Genomic DNA, 22,240 nt, shown 5'->3' on the forward strand with positions numbered 1-22,240 from the left:
TACAGATGGTCTACAATACTAAAATTACAATCCATAAACTGGAAGGCCTGTAGTCAGTTTAATACCAAAAGGGAAAGTAATAAACAGGGGTTACGATATTTCTCATATAAATTAGCTATGGTGGATTGGACACTTGTTTTTTTAGAGGTTCTAAGTAATGTATCTTCATTCTTCATCATTGTTCATGAAAAGCTTTGGAAGCTAAGGTATCCTAGACTAAGCTAAACAGCACCATTATTTCACTATTTAAAGCAAGAGCTCTAAATTGCATGAAAATAATATAGATTAGCCAATTCCATTGGGGGGGGGGGTGTTGCTTGCAAATTATGTGTGTGGGGACAGCTCTGTAAAGTGCAGATCTTGCCTTCTATATGTAACCTTGCTCTACTTTTTCTATTTTATTATTTCTGGAAACCAATATGTTAAAGAAGAAAAGTTGGAAATAAAGACTTAAAAGTAACAATAGATTTCCATGTAACCTTTTTAATTTTTTAAAAATTACTTTATTTTTTTTTAAAAAGTAAATAAACTGGTTTGCTGCTGAACAAAATATAGTCCCCCTCTGAATCTATATGAAAACTTGTGAGCTCCACATCCTCAGAAAATAAAAATAGTTGGGTCTTTCACCTTCCCTCCTGCTTTACTTGATTTTCATCTGACTCCCTCAAAGACCCCCACCCTGACCCCCACCCATTGCTTACCCATGATCTATTACTTCAAGGTCATTCATGCAGATATGTTCACTGACAATAAAGATTTCCTGTAACCTTTAAGTAAGGTCAAATATTGCATGCATCTTTTAAATGAAGCCACTAGAAAACATTCTTGGCAAGTTAAACACATAAAGAGTTAATTTTATTTGTCTTTGCTAGATGGAGCTGTGTATCCTTTCAAGTCTGGAGCGTAGTAAGAAAGGGGAACAATTTAGTGCAGTGTAATTCTGTGTTCATGAGCAAAAGATCATTGGCATTCAGTAAAATTACCTCCCATGAACAAGCAGTGCAGTTAAGCTGAATGAATAATTTTAATGGAATTCATGTAACTACTAGAACCGCTTCATAAATCATGATAATTTAGGACTTAAAATGCATGGACAAAACATAAATCTTTATATTAAAAATTTGAAATTTTGCAAAATGTAAATGTTATTGGATCGGGAGGCTGGAAGCAAAAGGACTCACAGCCACAAATCTTTCACAGTTTCATTGCTATAATAAGAAATATTCATGGAAAGGGGGAAATAAAAGGGTACAGATGGTATTGAAATATTCCTCAAATGCAATAAAAATATTCTCACATAATTAAATGTCCAGGGAAGAAAGTGGGTTTTTTATACAACTAATTAGAAGAAAATGGAAGCTGAGAATGACCAATCATTAGACAGATAGAGAATTTCACCAAAGCAGAAGAAGGCAATGAAAAAGAGCAGGGTGTTAACTATTTGATTGCATTTTGATTGCATTAAATATGTTTCATAAGAATGGGCACAAATGGGCATTTCCAGAGTAGACAAGAGAGATTTTGTAAAACTGAAAGGCAGAACGAGTGCTGTCCTTCAAAAAAAAGCATTACAGCTTTTCCCCGCCCCTGGTTTGACTCCCTATGCCCATCATTGCATTTGCCGGGGAGCAAACCAGGACAGGGGACAGAGAGTGAGAGGGGGAGAGAGAAAGAGGGGGGAGGGAGAGAGAGAAAAAGAGAGAGGGGGGAGGGAGAGAGAGGGGGGAGGGAGAGAGAGGGGGAGAGAGAGGGAGGGAGGGAGAGAGGAGGGAGAGAGAGGGAGAAAGAGAGAGGGAGGGAGGGAGAGGGGGGAAGAGAAGGAGGGAGGGAGAAAGAAAGAGAGAGAGGGAGGGAGAAAGAAAGAGAGAGAGGGAGGGAGGGAGGGAGAAAGAGAGAGGGAGGGAGAGAGAAAGAAAGAGAAAGAGGGAGGGAGAGAGGAGGGAGAGAGGGAGAAAGAGAGAGGGAGGGGGAGAGAGGGAAAGAGAGGGAGGGAGAGAGAGAGAAAGAAAGAAAGAGAAAGAGGGAGTGAGAGAGGGAGAAAGAGAGAGGGAGGGGAAGGGAGGGAGAGAGAGGGAGGAGAGAGAGAGGAAGAGAGAAAGAGAGAGAGGGAGAGAGTGAAAGAGAGAGAAAGAGGGAGGGAGAGAGGGGGGAAAGAGGGAGGGAGAAAGAGGGGAAAGAGGGAGGGAGAGAGGGGGAAAGAGGGAGGGAGAAAGAGAGAGGGAGGGAGAGAGAGAGAAAGAAAGAGAAAGAGGGAGGAAGAGTGGGAAGGAGGAAGGGAGGGAGGGAGGGAGAGAGAGAGAAAGAAAGAGAAAGAGGGAGGAAGAGTGGGAAGGAGGAAGGGAGGGAGGGAGGGAGAGAGAGAGAATATCTTCCCTTGGGAAGCTTGTGCTCTACTCACAAGTGATGAAAGGGCATTGGCAGAGATGTCATTCCAGGACGGATGAATGGGCAGAATCATTTCCAGCTTATCAGATCACGTTCCACTTGTCTGAATCCCCGTTTTACTTCTGTGTGCACCAACACAAACTCAGCTGCTAGCACTGAAAGAAAACAGGGCTCCTGTTTCCCCAGCACAAAGGGCTTAATATCTGTGCATTTTTTAAGGAGTTCCCCAATCTTCCTCTTCCCTCTGCTCCCCCATTCTTGTTTTTATTAAAAAGAATGCCTATTAGGCACTTATTGTCTTCTTGCTGCCATTCAAACTTTATTCATCTTTGTTTTTTGTTGCTGCTGATCATCTTAATGTCTTATTACATCCAGTTAAGCTGTGTGAGAACTAATTTCTATAGTCTACACTAGTGATGGCGGACCTATGGCACGGGTGCCACAGGTGGCAAATGGAGCCCTGTTTGCTGGCACACGAACCGTTGTTCTAGCTCAGCTCCAATGTTCCTGTGTGCCAGCCAGCTGATTTTTGGCTTGCACAGGGGCTTTGGGAGGGCGTTTTTGGCTTTCAGAGAGCCTCTGGGTGGGATGGGGAGGTATTTTTTATCTTGGAGCCTTGGAAGGTGAAACACAAGCCTACTGGGCCCACCAGAAGTTGGGAAACAGGCTGTTTCTGGCCTTCAGAGGGCCTCTGGGGGGGCAGGGGAAGCTGTTTCTGCTCTACCCAACATCCAGGCATTGAATTATGGATGTGGGCACTCGTGCATGCACGACAGCATGCGTGCACACTCTTTCGGCACCCGAGGAAAAAAAGGTTCACCATCACTATTCTGCACTGTAACCCTTCAAGCAGTCTGCAATATTAAACCAGCAGATATTCAGACAGCCACTGGGGAGCAGCAAAGAGGTACCAAAAATGGTGACTCTTTCCCCCCATCTAGTGGTCATTTGAATGTTTGCAACCCAGCTATTGGAGAGCTACTCTTCAAGCAATCATGAGCTGTAAAAATAGAAACAGTGAAGCAACACACATTTTGTTTCACCCTTGTATTTACTAGAAGGTCTGCAATTGAAATGTGACTGTGAGCAACTGAATGAAAAAATAACAGCAACACTGATTTAAGCCACTTGTATGATTAACCAATTTTATGGCACATAAGCTTTTGTAAATCAAGCTTAGATCATGAGATGATTATGAGAGAGATTTTGTAAGTATGCAGAGTTGCAGAAGAATAGAGACAATAAAAAGAAGGGACATGTAAAAGGAGAGACAGAAACAAAAATAACTTCTAAATCAAGGAGTAACTATTATTATTATTATTATTATTATTATTATTATTATTATTATTATTATTATTATTATGTCAATACAACACAGCAAAGGAGATCACTATGCTGGATTTCGTATTTCATCACCAGTCGGGCGCTTCCCAAGCACCTAGGACTGCGTGATGTAGCGGCGAATTATGTTTGCCGATCCCAGTAAAGCAGCCTTTTGCAATTGACAGGTGGAGATTTTGTCAATTCCAATGGTTTTCAAATTATTATTGCTGTTGTTGTTGTTGTTGTTGTTGTTATTATTATTATTATTATTATTATTATTATTATTATTATTAATTAGATTTGTATGCCACCCCTCTCCGGAGACTCGGAGCGGCTTACAACAACTATGCAGCAAAATCTACAAAAGATCTTGTGGACCAGCAAAATCCAATATTTCCCTTACTTCATTAGGTAGATAATGCTGAGAAAACTGAAATAAGATAACAGAAAAAGTATAAACATGACTGGGATGGTGGGCATGTTGGTGCACTTATGCACGCCCCTTTCAGACCTCTTAGGAATGGGGTGAAGTCAACAGTACATAGTCTAAGATTAAAGTTTTGGAAGTCTGGGGAAGAAGCCACAAAGACAGGCATTGACTCTATTGTTGAAGTCGTATTTTCTGCAATTGAGTTTGGAGTGGTTTACATTAAGTTTGTATCTATTGTGTGCTTGTGCATTGTTGTGATTGAAGCTGAAGTAGTCATTGACAGGTAGGGCAATGTAGCAGATAATTTTATGTGCTACACTTAGGTCAGGCAGAAGGCGACATAGTTCTAAATTGTCTAAGCCCAAATGGAGCTGGGAGTGGGGAAAAGCCTTGCGTGCTCAAATGGCCCTGGGGTGGAATCTCCAGAGATCTGAGAAGACACGGCCGCAGAAAGCATGAGCTTGTCTGACCCAAAAATCAGCTGACTAGTGGGAGGCACTCACACATGCACAGTGGAACTGAGTTGATCAACTGCTCACGTACCTGCTTTTGAGTGCATGGCAATAAAGCCAAGTGCTTATTTTAGGGTTCAAAAAAAATATAAGACAGGGAAACATGCAGGGGTGGGCAGAAGGCAGGATGGGGTGGAACGCAGTTCCACCGGTGGAAATGAAGATGCGTGCGCAGATCCAGCTGATCGGCGGCTGTCACTTTCTGGATTACTGGTCTCGGCTCGGCTCTCCTTTTTCCTCCTGCTGCTGCTGCTGCTGCATCTGCGCTCCTTGCTTTTTTCCTCTTTCCTCCTTCCTGGCCTCGGACAAGCTTCCCTCTCTCCTGCCCGGCTCCCCTCTAGCCTCACGTGGCCACCTCCCACCTGAGATGTAAGCAGAAGGCATGGGTGGAAGCAGCGCTGGCAGCATTTATTTGGACCGGGACTCACTGCTCACAGTCACTCATCACCTCCAGATTCGACTACTGTAATGCTCTCTACATGGGGCTACCTTTGAAAAGTGTTCGGAAACTTCAGATCGTGCAGAATGCAGCTGCAAGAGTAATCATGGGCTTCCCTAGGTATACCCATGTTACACCAACACTCCGCAGTCTGCATTGTTTGCCGATCAATTTCCGGTCACAATTCAAAGTGTTGGTTATGACCTATAAAGCCCTTCATGGCATCGGACCAGAATATCTCCGGGACCGCCTTCTGCTGCACGAATCCCAGCGACCGATTAGGTCCCACAGAGTGGGCCTTCTCTGGGTCCCGTCGACTAAACAATGTCGTCTGGCGGATCCCAGGGGAAGAGCCTTCTCTGTGGTGGCCCCGACTCTCTGGAACCAGCTCTCCCTGGAGATTAGAACTGCCCCCACCCTCCTTGCCTTCCGTAAACTCCTTAAAACTCACCTCTTCCGTCAGGCATTGGGGAATTGAGGCATTCCCCCCCTCCCCCGGGCTTATACAATTTATGTATGGTATGTCTGTGTGCATGTCTGGTTTAATAATGGGGTTTTAATTTTTTTAAAATTTATTAGATTTGTTCTGAATTGTTTTATTATATGTTGTGAGCCGCCCCGAGTCTGCGGAGAGGGGCAGCATACAAGTCTAATAAATAAATAAATAAATAAATAAATACATTTATGCTTCTGGCAGCACCCGTTTGCCTAACTACGCAGCCTGAGGCAGGGGGGCGACCCAGGAAGGAGAGTGTGGGAAACGCTGAAGCAAATTGTCACCCCAGCGAGCGACCCCAGCGAGCAAGTCCTTGCAAGTCGAGGACTTAACAGTTCACTTGAACGATGATGATCATGGAAACACAGTATGTACGGCCCCTAAGTCTTTCTTTGGTCTCATCTTTGCATCTTTCCATTTTCCTCTCTCTCTGTCATTTCAAATAGAAATTTGCCTTTCATCTGCTTTTAGCTCCTTTGAAAAAGCAGATGAACACAATAATTATCTCAATTAAGCAAAATATCGTTCCTTGAATGCAGATGGGGGATGAAGTTGCACTGCACTTGTACTTCCTTTGGAATGCAAATGCCCCTTGCTTATAGCAAAGTTTATACTCTTACCTTTGTATTTTATTTGAGAGCACAGTGCTATGTTTATCTCTTGGATTTCCCCTCCCAAGAACAACTGCTGTCGGAATATAGGAATTGGGAGCAAGACAATGATTTTCCCTGCAATCATTCTAAAGAAGAAAAAGTTTTAATCACTTTCGTTCTCTCTCAATCTCTTTCTTTCTTTCTAGTTCTAACCCAATTCTTTGTGCAATAAAATTAATTGTACATTGCTTTCTTATCTTATTTTTTGCATCCTTTTTAATTTGTATTCAACTTCCACTAAATTTAATGTGATTTACCTTACAAGTAGCTATTCCAACATAAATATAAATGAGCAGTTTTTATTTTCCTTCTGATGCGTTGCCTTCTTCCTTTACACTAAGAACTTTCCATGTTAACTTTCTTTTTCAAAAAAAAAAAGCACTCTCCCCCAAACTCATGAACATGGGAATACAGAAGAATATTAAGGTAGTCACAATTCGTTCCTTTTGCATGTGCAAAACATTTTGTTTTTCTGCATTCTCCTGTATTCAACACACAAAAGAGCTTTGAAACAGCATCGTTTGTCTGAACAAGACCTGTTAATATTTAGTCACAGAATTAATTCTAGGAGTCCATGTGTGCAGGTTTGTTTGAACCCCTGGAGATGATTATTCTTCTAATCAGGCATTGTTTATTTGTTGCCTTGTTTAAAGCTGTGGCAACGGTCGCCGACTAAATCAAGAGGCAAGATGTGCTCTTTTACTCTGCGAGCATTCAGACTGCAAGGGAAGGGAACAAAACAGGTAATTTAATAGACTGAAAACACAAACGGCAAGGATGGCAAAATGAAAGAGGATGCTAGATATCTGCAGAGATTCTCAGGCATCCACGTTATGGTTGCCCCAAAGGTGCTTTTTTCTCTACCATCCAGTCAGAGTTCCAGGCCTCAAACAGGGGGTTAGGGACCCCTGTGCTAAAACATGTACCGGTAGGAAGAAATTGGATGTGCTTTGCTCTTCTCACGTGAAAACTTGCAAGATTGGTAATCTTATAGAATTAGAGCATTTTTAAATTTTACCTAAACATAAATGTAATTCAATTTTGGGAAGTTGTAAACTCTTATTTATTTTGGGCGTTTTTCCCCCGAGTTTCAACTTTAAAGAAATTCTATAGGAGGGGCAATTTTTACCATGTAGGAGTCTCTTCTTTTTTCTCTCTCCTCTCTTCTCTCTAGCATCCTATCCATTCTCTATGACATTTGTTAATTTATTCTGAAACAATGAGGCCACAATTAGAGACTAATGGCTGAATCAATAATGTCTCCGTGTGAGAAAGAAAAAGGACTGGTACGGATGGATGATTATCCAATCAATAATGATATGAATTACTGTTTAAAAATTGGATGTGTTAGGTAGTTATTACGGGTGCAATTATTCATAAATGTGCCTAATTATTCATAATTATTCAGAAATCTTATTACTTCCCTGATTGTCTTAAGTGATCTCCAAGGCCAATTACTATCTGATTATGGCTATAGGACTCCTATGTTAATATTCCTGGATCTTTTTTTTAAACAAAATTCCATTTCTGTTCTGAAGATGTAGATGTTATATTGACTGGTGTTTTAAAAGAACTGCAGTGCTTAGCCGGTTATTGTACACTTTTTCTATTTATATCTTATTCAGTTTCTTTTGCCGTTACTTTAATTTTATCTAGGCGTGATGGATCCTGCAGGAAAAACTTTCCTTCACGTAGCACCCTTCCAGGATTGCTACAGGGTGACAATACCATGCTGCCTAGGAATTATGGAAGCTGTAGTCCCAGTTATAGTAAAGATGGCAAGTCAGGGGAAATTTCTTTTCTCTAAAAATGATTATTGCAGTTTAAGATCAGTGATGGTGTTACAGAAGGACTTTCTCTGTATTCAGTTACAACTTGAAAACCAGTATTTATTTATTTACTTACTTACTTACTTACTTACTTACTTACTTACTTACTTACTTACTTACTTACTTACTTGATTTGATTTGATTTGTATGCCGCCCCTCTCCGAAGACTTGGGGCAGCTAACAACAATAAAGAAGACAATGTAAACAAATCTAATATTAAAAATAATCTAAAAAACCCCAATTTAAGAAACCGATCATACAAACAAGCATACCATGTATAAATTCTATAAGCCTAGGGGGAAGGGAAAAATTTCAATTCCCCCATGCCTGACGACAGAGGTGGGTTTTAAGGAGCTTGCGAAAGGCAAGGAGGGCGGGGGCAACTCTGATATCTGGGGGGAGCTGGTTCCAGAGGGTCGGGGCCGCCACAGAGAAGGCTCTTCTCCTGGGTCCCACCAAATGACATTGTTTAGTCGCCGGGACCCGGAAAAGGCCAACTCTTTAAAATATTTATCTTATTTATTAAATTTATTTGCCTCCTATCTCGCCTTGGGACTACTCTAGGTGGCTTACAATTAAAAAAAGGAAGAAAAATGAAAAGGCATGTAAACAGAACAGAAGTAAAATGATAGCACAATAAGGTAAAGAATGACAAAGGAACACAACAAGAGTAAATACATCAATATGATAAATATAATAACCAAAATATTCGGAATAAAAATCATGATGATTTCACTGTCTCTTAAGAGAAGAACTATCCATGAAGAAAGTAACACCAATGTTATCAACAATAGATTTTGTGTTCTGTCTTGATCTCTGGAATAATTTCATAGTTGCTTTTAAATAAATACAGTTTTTTAAAAAAAACATAAATGAAATAATGAGAATATATAATGAGGAAAATGAATGAGGTTGAGGGCTGAAGCATGGCTGACTTGCTGATTGATATGTGCATAAGGGGCTAATTTTATAGCAAAACTGCTTGCCATCAACAAATGAAAAAAACATTTCAAAGGGATGGTGAGAAAAATCTATTCTTTAGTTCTTTCCCACATGCATATTTTCCTCCATAAATTCATATTTTCCTCCATTTTTTTTCTCCTCCTGCTTTTCAAGAGGGTGAAAGAGTTAGGCTTAAGTGACATATTGAGCATGCTCAGATTCTGAATTGCATCCTATGTCTAGTTCATAAGATTTCTAATAGATTTTATATATATTATCCATTTGCTTCTGAATAATACCGAGGCTGCAGTAACTTTAGATGCTTTTATTCTTTGTAACAGAAGAAACAAGGTTGCTATGCGAACTCCGCTCTAGGCGCGAATGGAGAAACAGTGTCGGTTTACCGCTTTTATACTTTGTTTCTTCCCGCTTAAATGCAACTGACATTCACTTAGATTTCCCGGTCAATTCTGACCCAATCAGATTCAAACATATCTGACGTAACTATTTACACCAAGTCAATGAATATTCAACAGCTTCCATAAATGGAAATCTGGGATTGATTGAACACATTTATATGGCTGTCCAAGTCACAGATGGTAATGCCGTGATTACACTGCAAATAAAAATCAGATTCAGAATAAGAAGAGAGAGAAATAATCAATGCACTTCTTTTTCAAATTTCTGAAATCACCGAAGCATTATATAGCCCTTCAGTGGGATTGGCTCTTCTCTTCTTATTTAATCTGTTTGAAGGAAGATCTCTTGATTTGGCATTCTTGAATGACCTGAGTGGTTGGCTTCAGTCAACAGTGTGTTGGCTTGTGAGTCATTTTTTGTAGATTTGGGTGAAAATGGGCATTTGTTACATTTTTGGAACCAATGGCCTATATGTGCCAGTATTGTTTCCAGTGATATCAGAAAATACTGCATTTGTCAAGACTATGACTAAAGTTGGTAATGCATGTGAAAGCCTTAATGGATCAAAATCATGGTTAGGGGGAATGGGGGAATCGTCCCCATCTATAATGGGATAAAATAAACAGCATTCAGAATGTAAATACAGTGGTACCTCTACTTACAAACTTAATTCGTTCTGTGACCAGGTTCTTAAGTAGAAAAGTTTATAAGAAGAAGCAATTTTTCCAATAGGAATCAATGTAAAAGCAAATAATGCATGTGATTGGGGAAACCACAGGGAGGTGGAGGCCCTGTTTCTTCCCAGGAGATTCCTAGAGAGGCCCCATGGAGGGTTCTTCCCACCTTTTCCGGCCCCATTTCCTCCCAGGAGATTCCTAGAGAGGCCCCACGGAGGCTTCTCCCCACCTTTTCCGGACCCGTTTCCTCCCAGGAGATTCCTAGAGAGGCCCCACGAAGGCTTCTCCCCATTTCCTCCCAGGAGATTCCTAGAGAGGCCCCACGGAGGGTTCTCCCCACCTTTTCCGGACCCGTTTCCTCCCAGGAGATTCCTAGAGAGGCCCCACGAAGGGTTCTCCCCACCTTTTCTGGCCCCGTTTCCTCCCAGGAGATTCCTAGAGAGGCCCCACGGAGGGTTCTCCCCGCCTTTTCTGGTACAGTTTTGGAGGCTTGGGTTTGTAAGTGGAAAATGGTTCTTGAGAAGAGGCAAAAAAAATCTTGAACACCTGGTTCTTATCTAGAAAAGTTCATAAGTGGAGGCGTTCTTAAGTAGAGGTACCACTCTATATGAATTAATGAATGAAATAAAAAGATACGTTGTACAGCATTTGAAACAAGATGATTTTATGATAGGCAGGGAGCATGTAGACTAGGTTTTGCTCTTTGTTAGATCACTGAGAAATGCATGAATGCCAGTAACTCAATTTATTATGCATTTGTAGTTTTAGAGAACAGGTGAGATAAAATGAACGTGACTGAATGATGGATTATTTGAATGAATATGGAACTGGAAGTTTGTTGATGAATGAGATACAAGCATTCTCTGATGGAATGCTTAGTGAATGCATTAAATGGAGTGAGTGAATGGTGCAATACTTAGCAGTGAGTAAAACGAAATAAAGGACGTCTCATTCATTTTTTTTAAATGTATGATGGCTAAATGCACAAAAAATGTTTGTGGGTGGCATTAGAGATGTGTTCACGGAGGAAGTTGCTCATTATACATAGATGATGCTGGGTTGTTAATTAATTAATAAAACCCAAATGATTTGCAGTAAATGCTGAACAGAGTTGGTGAATCTGTGTACTTTGGTAGAAGGTTTGTAAAGATGGAAAAAATATGGGGAAGGACTTAAATGTACAAATTTTAGTTAAAAAGTAATATAAAATGGGTAGAGAGACACCCCCATTATTTGTTTGTTTGTTTGTTTGTTTGTTCATCATTTATTTATTTATTTATTTGTTTGTTTGTTTGTTTGTTTGACTTCTATGCCTCCCAATCCCTTAGGACTCAGGGTGGCTTACAACAATATAAAAACAATACACTATAATAATAATAAGTAATATTAAAATTAAACACTCTAAGATTATAATCAATAAAATCCCATAGCACAGAATTACAAATCAAATCAATCGACCTAGCACTCATAACAATCCAATCAATACAATTTGGCCTGTCGGCAAAGCCAGGGCTTCATGGCCTTACGAAAGACTGGTAGGTATTCTTTGACTATTTGTCAAAATGGGCAAATATCTATCTGTCTGTCTGTCTGTCTGTCTGTCTGTCTGTTTGTCAAACATAATAGGTGTTGTGGTTAGCTCTGGCCCAGCTCCTGCCCCAAGGAATGTGCAGGTGGATGTGGGGGAAACATCCACATGCCGCAGGCTTGTTTTGCTCTCGATGGAATCTGCCGATGAAGCCTCCTCTGACCAAGGAAGCGTGAGTGACAGGGAAGAGGGGAGTTTGGCAGACAGCCCAGGAGGAGATCAATCATCTGTATCATCCTTGGATTCTGAACAAGAATTAATGACACATCCACGCATGCGTAGAGTGATGCATAGGAGACAACAACTGAAGGATTATTACAAGAGAAAATGAGGCCACCTGTGATTGGGTGGGGCTGCTGTAATTAGTGCTGCAGATAAAAGTGCAACCTGGTGTTTTAACCTCATGGCAGTTTATCTGATTCATTGTTTCGTCAAGATCGTGGTTTCTGTGCTGTTCAAGATTGTGTGTGGACTCTCTGGACTTTAGAATTGGACTCAAGTTCCCAGTTATTGGGTGAGCAATTGGATTGCATTAAGAAAGACACAGATGACTAGAGCATTTCCTTCCTTCCTCCCTCCCTCCCTCCCTCCCTCCCTCCCTTGTGCTAGAAATATATCAGGATAGCAATTTTATGGAGATAAGAGAATTGTGACAAAGGAATCTTAAACTCATCCACTCCATCTAAAGGAAAGAAAAATCTATTGCAAGTTATCTCTCTGCTTAGGTCAAGGTCTGGGCTTCATCCAGCTTTGATGTATACTCACATTCTTGATTACTCCTATTTGCCACCTGGGCTTTCATTAAACCAGTGTTTCTACATACTGCATAGAAAGAAAAAGTGGAAAGATGGGGGGAAGGGAAAGAGCAAGAAGGAGAATGGTTTTGTAAAGAAAGCAAGCATCATTTTCTTTTCCCATCCTTCCATTACTATCATTAAATTTCGGCACAGTATTAGTCATGATAAATTAGCATATAGATGAGTTTTGGGGGAAGGGAAGAGGAGGAGGTGATGGGTTATGAGAACTCAGCGCTAGAATATACAGTAGAGATATTTGAGTTTTTATGTGCACAATGGCACCCTGAACTTAGGAGAACCAAGAAGTTGGTTATTTCAGTTTTGTGTACAGAAATAAGCTATTCCGTAGCACATGTTGTTTGGCAATTTGCAACCTACCACGGGCTTCAAACTTCAAAGCATGTAGTGCTTTATGTTCAAAGAGAAATGTGTGTGTACAATGCTAGCACAAAAATAAATAGCTATAACACAATAGTAAATACAGGTTTTGCAATCAAATGATTGAGGTTAAGCCTTGGCATTTCTAGATAGGATAGAGAAAGTTGGAAAATCAGTCAGGGCCAAGACCAGGCTAGATGTATCAAACAACTGATTATACAAGCCAGCTCCTGATATTGCTTTCCAATACCACAGAATGTAAAGGTTCTGTAAGATTCAAACTGTATAAGATTACAAACAACTTTGACTCCAGCAGGCGGACCAGTAATAGAAACGCTTGCACTGCCAACTTGATTTCTTAAGTTTGTTCTTCATTCTTAGTCCACGATGGGCAATGTATGGAGGAAAGAAATATTAGCCCTTTTTTTCCTTCCTGGGTGAGGTCAAACTAACACAAAGGTATTTCTTTTCTCTTAGCCCCCCATCCAATTCCGAAATGACTCTGGGTACCTCAAAGTATTGCAAAGCAGAATAAAAATAAAATGACACCATTCAGAATGGATCAACAATCGCCCAGGCAACTCATCCACAGTTCGGCGGAGTCTCTTGCGGAGGCCTGGAATACGGCTGCTGCAGAGGCTCTTGACCGGATTGTGCCTTTGCGACCTCTCCGTGGCGCTAGACCCCGTAGAGCCCCATGGTTCAACGAGGAGCTCCGGGAGTTGAAACGCCAAAAGAGACGTCTAGAGAAGCGATGGAGGAAGAGTAGGTCTGAATCTGATCGAACACTTGTAAGAGCTTTTATTAAGACTTACAAAGTGGCGCTCAAGGCGGCAAGATGCGTGTACCATGCCGCCTTGATTGCATCAGCGGAATCCCACCCGGCTGCTCTGTTTAGGGTGACCCGCTCCCTTCTTAATCAGGGGGGAGTTGGGGAGCCCTTGCAGAGTAGTGCTGAGGAGTTTAACACGTTTTTCGCTGATAAAGTCGCTCAGATCTGGGCCGACCTCGACTCCAATTGTAAAACAGATTCGACTGACAACGAGTCAGTCGAGGTGACTGGGGCACGTACTTGTCCACCTGTCTGGGAAGAGTTTGATCTGGTGACACCTGATGAAGTGGACAAGGCCATTGGAGCTGTGAGTTCCGCCACCTGTCTACTGGATCCGTGTCCCTCCTGGTTGGTCTTGGCCAGCAGGGAGGTGACATGGAGCTGGGCCCAGGAGATTACCAACGCTTCCTTGGGGAGGGGAGTCTTTCCAACACTCTATAAAGAAGTGCTGGTGCGCCCCCTCCTCAAGAAGCCTTCCCTGGACCCAGCCGTACTTAATAGCTATCGTCCAGTCTCCAACCTTCCCTTTATGGGGAAGGTTGTCGAGAAGGTGGTGGCACTCCAGCTCCAGCGGTCCTTAGAAGAATCCGATTATCTAGGTCCCCAGCAGTCGGGTTTCAGGCCCGGTTACAGCACGGAAACCGCTTTGGTCGCGTTGATGGATGATCTCTGGCGGGCCCGGGACACGGGTTTATCCTCTGTCCTGGTGCTCCTCGATCTCTCAGCGGCTTTCGATACCATCGACCATGGTATCCTTCTGCACCGGTTGGAGGGGCTAGGGGTGGGAGGCACTGTTCTCCAGTGGTTCTCTTCCTACCTCTCTGGCCGGTCGCAGTCGGTGTTAGTGGGGGGTCAGAGGTCGGCTCCGAGGTCTCTCCCTTGTGGGGTGCCTCAGGGGTCGGTCCTCTCCCCCTTGCTATTTAACATCTACATGAAACCGCTGGGTGAGATCATCCAAGGACATGGGGTGAGGTATCATCAATATGCTGATGATACCCAGCTTTACATCTCCACCCCATGCCCAGTCAATGAAGCGGTGGAAGTGATGTGCCGGTGCCTGGAGGCTGTTGGGGCCTGGATGGGTGTCAACAGACTCAAACTCAACCCAGATAAGACGGAGTGGCTGTGGGTTTTGCCTCCCAAGGACAATCCCATCTGTCCGTCCATCACCCTGGGGGGGGAATTATTGACCCCCTCAGAGAGGGTCCACAACTTGGGCGTCCTCCTCGATCCACAGCTCACATTAGAAAACCATCTCTCAGCTGTGGCGAGGGGGGCATTTGCCCAGGTTCGCCTGGTGCACTAGTTGCGGCCCTATCTGGACCGGGACTCATTGCTCACAGTCACTCATGCCCTCATCACCTCGAGGTTCGACTACTGTAATGCTCTCTACATGGGGCTACCTTTGAAAAGTGTTCGGAAACTTCAGATCGTGCAGAACGCAGCTGCGAGAGCAGTCATGGGCTTACCTAGGTATGCCCATGTTTCACCATCACTCCGCAGTCTGCATTGGCTGCCAATCAATTTCCAGTCACAATTCAAAGTGTTGGTTATGACCTTTAAAGCCCTTCATGGCATTGGACCAGAATATCTCTGAGACCGCCTCCTGCCGCACGAATTCCAGCGACCGATTAGGTCCCACAGAGTGGGCCTTCTCCGGGTCCCATCAACTAAACAATGTCGGTTGGCGGGCCCCAGGGGAAGAGCCTTCTCTGTGGCGGCACCGGCTCTCTGGAACCAATTCCCCCCGGAGATTAGAACTGCCCCTACTCTTCCTGCCTTCCGTAAACTCCTTAAGACCCACCTTTGCTGTCAGGCATGGGGAAATTAAATATCTCCCCCTGGGCCCGCTTAATTTATACATGGTATGCTTGTGTGTGTGTCTGTTAGTATATGGGGTTTTTCTTAAATCTTTAAATATTTTAATTAATTGGATTATCATGATTGTTTCACTTGTTGTGAGCTGCCCCGAGTCTTCGGAGAGGGGCGGCATACAAATAATAAATAAATAAATAAATATAGTGCTTGGGTGGAAAGATGATAATAAATGAACGATAACAAATTGGTGCAGGTACATGGTGGACCACATTCACTATGAAATAATGGAAATTAGATTACATAACTATAATGAAGAGAAATTAGAAGCAACAATGAGGCGGTTTGCATCAGCAAGCGATGCAAATGTAAGAAATAAAATTCAATCACTTTATAAAGAATAATGTAACCCAGAGATGAAGTAAATGAAGGATACAGAATTGAATCTTCCCTGGTGAAGGGAATTTTTTATTTTCTTGTTTGGTGATGGCACACTTTTATGTTTTATGTTTTTTGCTTTTTGTAAAATTATTAAAAAATCAATAAAAATTATATTAACAACAAAACAAAACAGAATGGATCAACAAGATGGACAGCTGGCCGTCTGACAGAAAACATTTTACACAGGCGCTGCAGGTGCATGTTCTAGGGATGAAAAAAAATAATCCTGATTTGGCATTTTGGATTGTGCACTGATTCTGTTGGCTGGAGAAACTTCTGCCTTTTGAGCAGAGATTGTGATGAATAATTTACTGAGTTACTGTGCAAGGAGGGGAATATCGGCCTGAGTGATCAGCAACTCTAAAAATACTACATATTGTTTTTATGGAAAGAGGAATTCCAGTATTTGCAGTTTTGCATTTGATTGTGTCAAACTTCTTCATTAAAACCTACTAGTTAATCTCTGCCATTAGACATGAAGGGGACGATGACATTGAGTAATAGATTATGATTACCATTGAAATAAGTAAGAGTAGATGATTGAGATGATTAAAACTATGCATTGTATGAAAGGGTGGGGGAGAGATACATTTCTCTTAGAAACAATTAGAACCTGAAATCATTTGTCACACAACCAATGGAAATTTAGGACCTTTGAAGACCAACTTCTGCATAACAACAGAAAAAAATCCCATTTCCACAAACATTTAATGAGGCCCTTGATAAAATGAATTTGAAAGGCCATTGACTGGATTTGGCAGACCATTATACAGTGATACCTCATCTTACGAATGTAATTGGTTCCGGGAGGAGGTTCGTAAGGCGAAAAGTTCGTAAGACGAAACAATGTTTCCCATAGGAAACAATGTAAAATCAATTAATGTGTGCAAGCAAAAAATAATAATCGCAAAAACGGCACTCTGCTGGGCACCACCGCCCGGCTGTCACCTTTTGAAACAGCCAGGCGCTTCTCGGCGTTTTCCTGAATGCCAAACCCGGAGGTTTGGCAAAAGTTCAGGTTTGGGAGAACGCTGAGAAGCTCCGCCGCCCGGCTGTCACCTTTGCAGAAGAGCCGCGGAGCTGTCGGCCAGTCAGGAGGCTCAAACGGAGGTGGGGAATCCCAATAGGGAATTCCATGGGCGGGGCTTTGATGTCACAAAGACGTCCTTCCTGGAGTCCACGTTTTGGCCGGCCAGGAAGAACGTCTCCATAACATCAAAGCTCCACCCATGGAATTCCCTATTGGGATTCCCCACCTCCGTTTGAGCCTCCGGACCGGCCGACAGCTCGGCGGCTCTTCTGCAAAGGTGACAGCCGGGCGGCGGCGCTTCTCAGCGGCATCCCAAACCCGAACCCGAACTTTTGATGAACTTCCGGGTTTGGCGTTCGGGCGGCGGGTTCATAAGGCGAAAAAAGTTCATAAGAAGAGGTAAAAAGTTTTCGAACCCCGGGTTCGTATCTCAAAAAGTTCGTATGACGAGGGGTTCGTATCACGAGGTACTACTGTATTCTCATCTATGCCAGTATACTGCAAAGCTTTTCATATTTTAGTGAGTTTTAGTCATTCCATATATACTATATGGGTATACATTATACAAATTCAGTACATTTGCCCATATTCGTCTTTGTTATTTTATTAGTTTTATTTACAAATAGCTTAGATGTTAAAATATTGTGCAGAATTAAAAATATTCTGTAGTAGTAGTAGCAGCCACTTAAGAATATGGTTTTATTTCGAGTATCTAAATGCTTTAAAAAAAACCATTGTTGGTCCTCCTAGTTTAACCTATACCAACTTAATGTGCTTCGGATATGTCTGGACTGTAACGCTCATAATTCTTATCCAGTATGATGCGGTAGAACATTCTGGACTTTGTAGTCCCAACACATTAGGAGTTTCATGTTCCAAATGCTATGATTTTCAGCTTCACAGAGGATAATTAGCTGAATGACCATTTGGGATTAATTTTCTTAGAATGTGAGTAAAATAACACAAGACTGCTATTGGGTTTCGCATTATCAAAGCTTCCTCCTGAGCTATAGTTTCCTTCTGTCATAATAATAATCAGAGTAGCCTTGGTTTCCCCTGAACAATATTATTCTCTTGAATGAACTTTAATTTACAGTCCTGTTACCTTTCCTTTCTTATATTAATAACTATTTCGCAGATAATATTAGAAGCAACTTGTAAAGAGTTTTGCACTGCAATAGCATTTGAGAAGAGAATCAGGCCATTCAGTGTGGTTATAATTCACTCTCAAGGTTGAAAGATTCACTACCACATACCTAAACCCTTAAGCTATGTTTATATAGGGTGGGGACATTAGCAGAATCTCACAATTGAATTACTATATTGTATTTTGTCTGGGACTCAACATTGGTGAATATTTAACATCAAGCCATAAAGAGATCTGGGAGTTATGGCTTTTTACAGTAATAAGATTTCTTATTTAACTAAATCCAAAGTAAGAGTACAAACCAGCTACTCCTTTGACATAAATGTGGTTAAATTTGAAAAAAAAAATTGGATAATATAAAATTATTTAACTGAATTTGAAAATTGGACTTGCTAAGAGACCATCAGGATATAGCTTGGCTATCAGAAAACAGATAATTGAGCAAAATAAAATAATAAATGAAAGCAAAAGAAGTACCAATAGTAATAGGTGGCTTGGAGGCAATCCCAAAACAATGGAAACACCACTTGAATATGAACGGCATTGACAAATTGACAACAGTTACATGCAAAAGGCAGATTTACTGGAAGCAGCTTAATGTATATCCTGTAATACCATCAAACTTCCACATCTGCCTATGTCAGATCCTTAGGAAGAACTTGATAGGTGAACAAAAATGCCAAATCCGGTCTGAACAACTGGCTCACTTTGTGGTGAACCATAAAATAAAATTTTAAAATATAAAATATAAAACAAAATTACTTTCTGGACTCAAAAAAGGAAATATATTATCATTTTCCAAACTTAGGACAGCCCTACCCCCCTCTCTGCCTGGCTGGAGAATTTGGGGAGTTAAACTCTTAAAAATACCAATCAGTGATAATCATCTCTAAATCAGTGATTCACATTGGTTTAGAAGGTTTTTAAAAGGGGGCAGCAAAATGTATGGAGTTGTTGGTAATTCCTGATGCAGAGGTCTTCTGGAATCCTGGGCATCATGACCCAAATTTTAATAGCTGGGAGATGAGAATGGGGACAATGACCCCCCATATTTTGTGAATGACCTTTCTGAATGCTGGAGATTTGCCATCTGGACTTTGGCTTAACCCATTGCTTCTCAATTTTCTATAACGCCTCCCCTAGGAAGAAGTAAACATTTAGTGTCGTCCCCCCGTCCTCAAATCTCTGATCTGGACCCCAATGGAATTTTAGTGTTGTTAAGATTTATTATTTTACTTATTATAAGCTGCAAGCAAACTGTTGGCTGGGGAATGTTGTTCTACCGACTTACCTGGGGGTAAGTCCCACTGAATTCCATGGAGCCTGTTTTCAGTTGGGCAGGCATAGACTATCATGGTTAGGTCCCTCTTTTGACACAGGGCCAGGCCAGCTTAATCAAGCTGATGTTTTGGGGTCTCCAGCCTGGCCCATAAGCCCTGCCTCTGCCAGGCATTCATAGTGTATGGTGTGAAAGGAGGCTTTAAGGTGCCACTTGAAGCCTTTGCCCAGCTGCAGAGGTTCATCCTGCTGTTCATGGCTACCATGGTGCTTGGTGAGAACAAGAACCCATGCAGCCATCCCTCTCCAGCCACCTTCTCCTCCGGGCTTGAAGCAGCGTGCAACTGGAAAAACACTCCCCATCCAGAGGAATCAATTGAGAGGGACCAGGTATGTTCCCTGGGGTCCCACCTGCCCCCTTGACATTGCTCCTCATCCTCTGGGGGGGCACTATTTGAGAAGGACTGGCTTGACCCAACACTCAGGGTTCCTCTCATGGAAGTTTTAATTGTTGTGTATGTATATGTGTATGACATTCTCATGTCCAATTTCTTTAAACTAATTCTATGGAACACAATGGGTAATCAGTTCACTAGCAGATACAGACTGGAACTTAGACTTTGCTTAACCCTGCTGTTCTGTTCAAAAAACCTCACTAATCTTCTGTTCCGGGTCTATTTGACCGGGACCGAAAATTGTTCATTTTAGGTACTTATATTTGGTCTTTCTGAAAGCTTTTTTCACTTGGAAACTAGTTTGAACATTTCTGCACATAATGAAATGAAAATTGAACTGAAAAAATTGATGCATATTGGTTTATTTTACTCATAAATGGGTCCCCATGCTTATACTCAAATAGGCTTATACTCAAAAAAATTTAAAGTGAAAATGGTTGCAAGCAGCTGGGGGGGGGGGAGGCCTTATTTCTGATAAAACCCCCCAATAAGCATCATTTTTTTTCAGTTCAATTTTCATATCATTGTGTGCAGAAATGTTCAGACTACCTTCCAGTGAAAAAAGATTTCAAATTGACCAAACATAAGTACCTCAAAAGAAGGATTTTCGGTCCGGGTCAGAGTGACCCAGGGACAGAATTTTAGAGACTTTTTTTCAGCAAGAAAGAAGCCCCCTACCCCCAAAACATTCTCATAGATAGAACCCCTGAAATGATGCAAAGTCATGAAACTTCAAGTTTCAGATATGCAGGGAAATTTTTTTACAGGGTCTCAAACTTTGATTTTGGGTTTCACAGACCTGAACAGAACAGCAGGGTTAAAAAGAGGTAGGGTTGAGTGCATTAACATAGCAGATTGTCCTACTCACAAGAAGCCAGAAACATTCCCTTTTCTTACGGGAAAGAGAAGAAAAAATCCAGACACAACAGAAATAACTCTCTCTCATATATTTTTCTTTTTAATTAATATTTCATGACCAGTTAACCAGCAGTCTGTTATCTTCCTAATAAAGCAAAGGTATTACAGCCAATAAAAAAATATTTATGACCACATTTTTATGTTTTAATCAAGGGCAAACCTTCCGACATATTCTTTTTTAGCTGCTTGACATTGCACATGATTAAGTAAAAAAATAGCTTTTTATGTGAAAAATGAAATGCTCACTGAGGTTGGTTAATTAACACATCGTCCTTTAGAAAGGCAATAAATCCAGCATGATAGAAAAGAGCTAGAAATAATTTTAGATACTCTTGCTTGTAGAGTCTGTACTGAATGAAAGTTGATGTTTAATATATTGTTTTGTTCATATTGTTGTTTTTCTCCTGATACCGCAATAGCAATAACACACATATATTGCTTCATAGTGCTTTACAATCTTCTCTAAGTGGTGTACAAAGTCATTGCCCCCAACAATCTGGGTCCTCATTTTACCTACCTTGGAAGGATTGGAAGGCTGAGTCAACCTTGAGATGATCAGAATTGAACTCCTGGCAGTGAGCTGTGAATTAACCTGCAATATTACATTCTAACCATTGTGCCACCACAGCTCCTGAGAGTTGGCTATTCCTGCTAGCTTGGTGTCATCTGTAAATTTTATGAGTTCCCCATCATCTAAATCACTGATGAAGCTGTTGAAGAGTACAGGGCCAAGACAGAGCCTTGGGGTACCCCACTTCATATTTCCCTCAATATAATAGCAATTCCACTAAGAACTATACATTGAGTGTGGTTAATCAGCCAGTTACATATCCATCAGGCGGTGATGTTAACTAACCCACATTTAATCCACATCTTATTAAGATGTATGTTTGTTTGTTTTATTGTTTGTTGTTTGTTTTATTGGATTTGTATGCCGCCCCTCTCCGCAGACTCGGGGCTGCTAACAACAGTAATAAAACAGTATATAACAATAATCCAATACTAAAAACAGTTAAAAACCCATTATATAAAAACCAATCATACATACAGACATACCATGCATAAAATTTTAAAGGCCTAGGAGGAAGTGTATCTCAGTTCCCTCATGCCTGGCGGCAAAGGTGGGTTTTAAGCAGCTTATGAAAGGCAAGGAGGGTGGGGGCAATTCTAATCTCTGGGAAGAATTGGCTCCAGAGGGCCGGGGCTGCCACAGAGAAGGCTCTTCCCCTGGGTCCTGCCAAGCGACATTGTTTGGTTGATGGGACCCGGAGAAGACCCACTCTGTGGGACCTAACTGGTTGCTGGGATTCGTGCAGCAGAAGGCGGTCCCTGAGGTAATCTGGTCCGGTGCCATGAAGGGCTTTATAGGTCATAACCAACACTTTGAATTGTGACCAGAAACTGATCGGTAACCAATGCAGACTGTTGTGGTCTACTTTATCAAATGCCTTACTG

Source organism: Erythrolamprus reginae, chromosome 3 (assembly GCF_031021105.1).
Source record: "Erythrolamprus reginae isolate rEryReg1 chromosome 3, rEryReg1.hap1, whole genome shotgun sequence".
NCBI classification, from domain to species: Eukaryota; Metazoa; Chordata; class Lepidosauria; order Squamata; family Dipsadidae; genus Erythrolamprus; species Erythrolamprus reginae.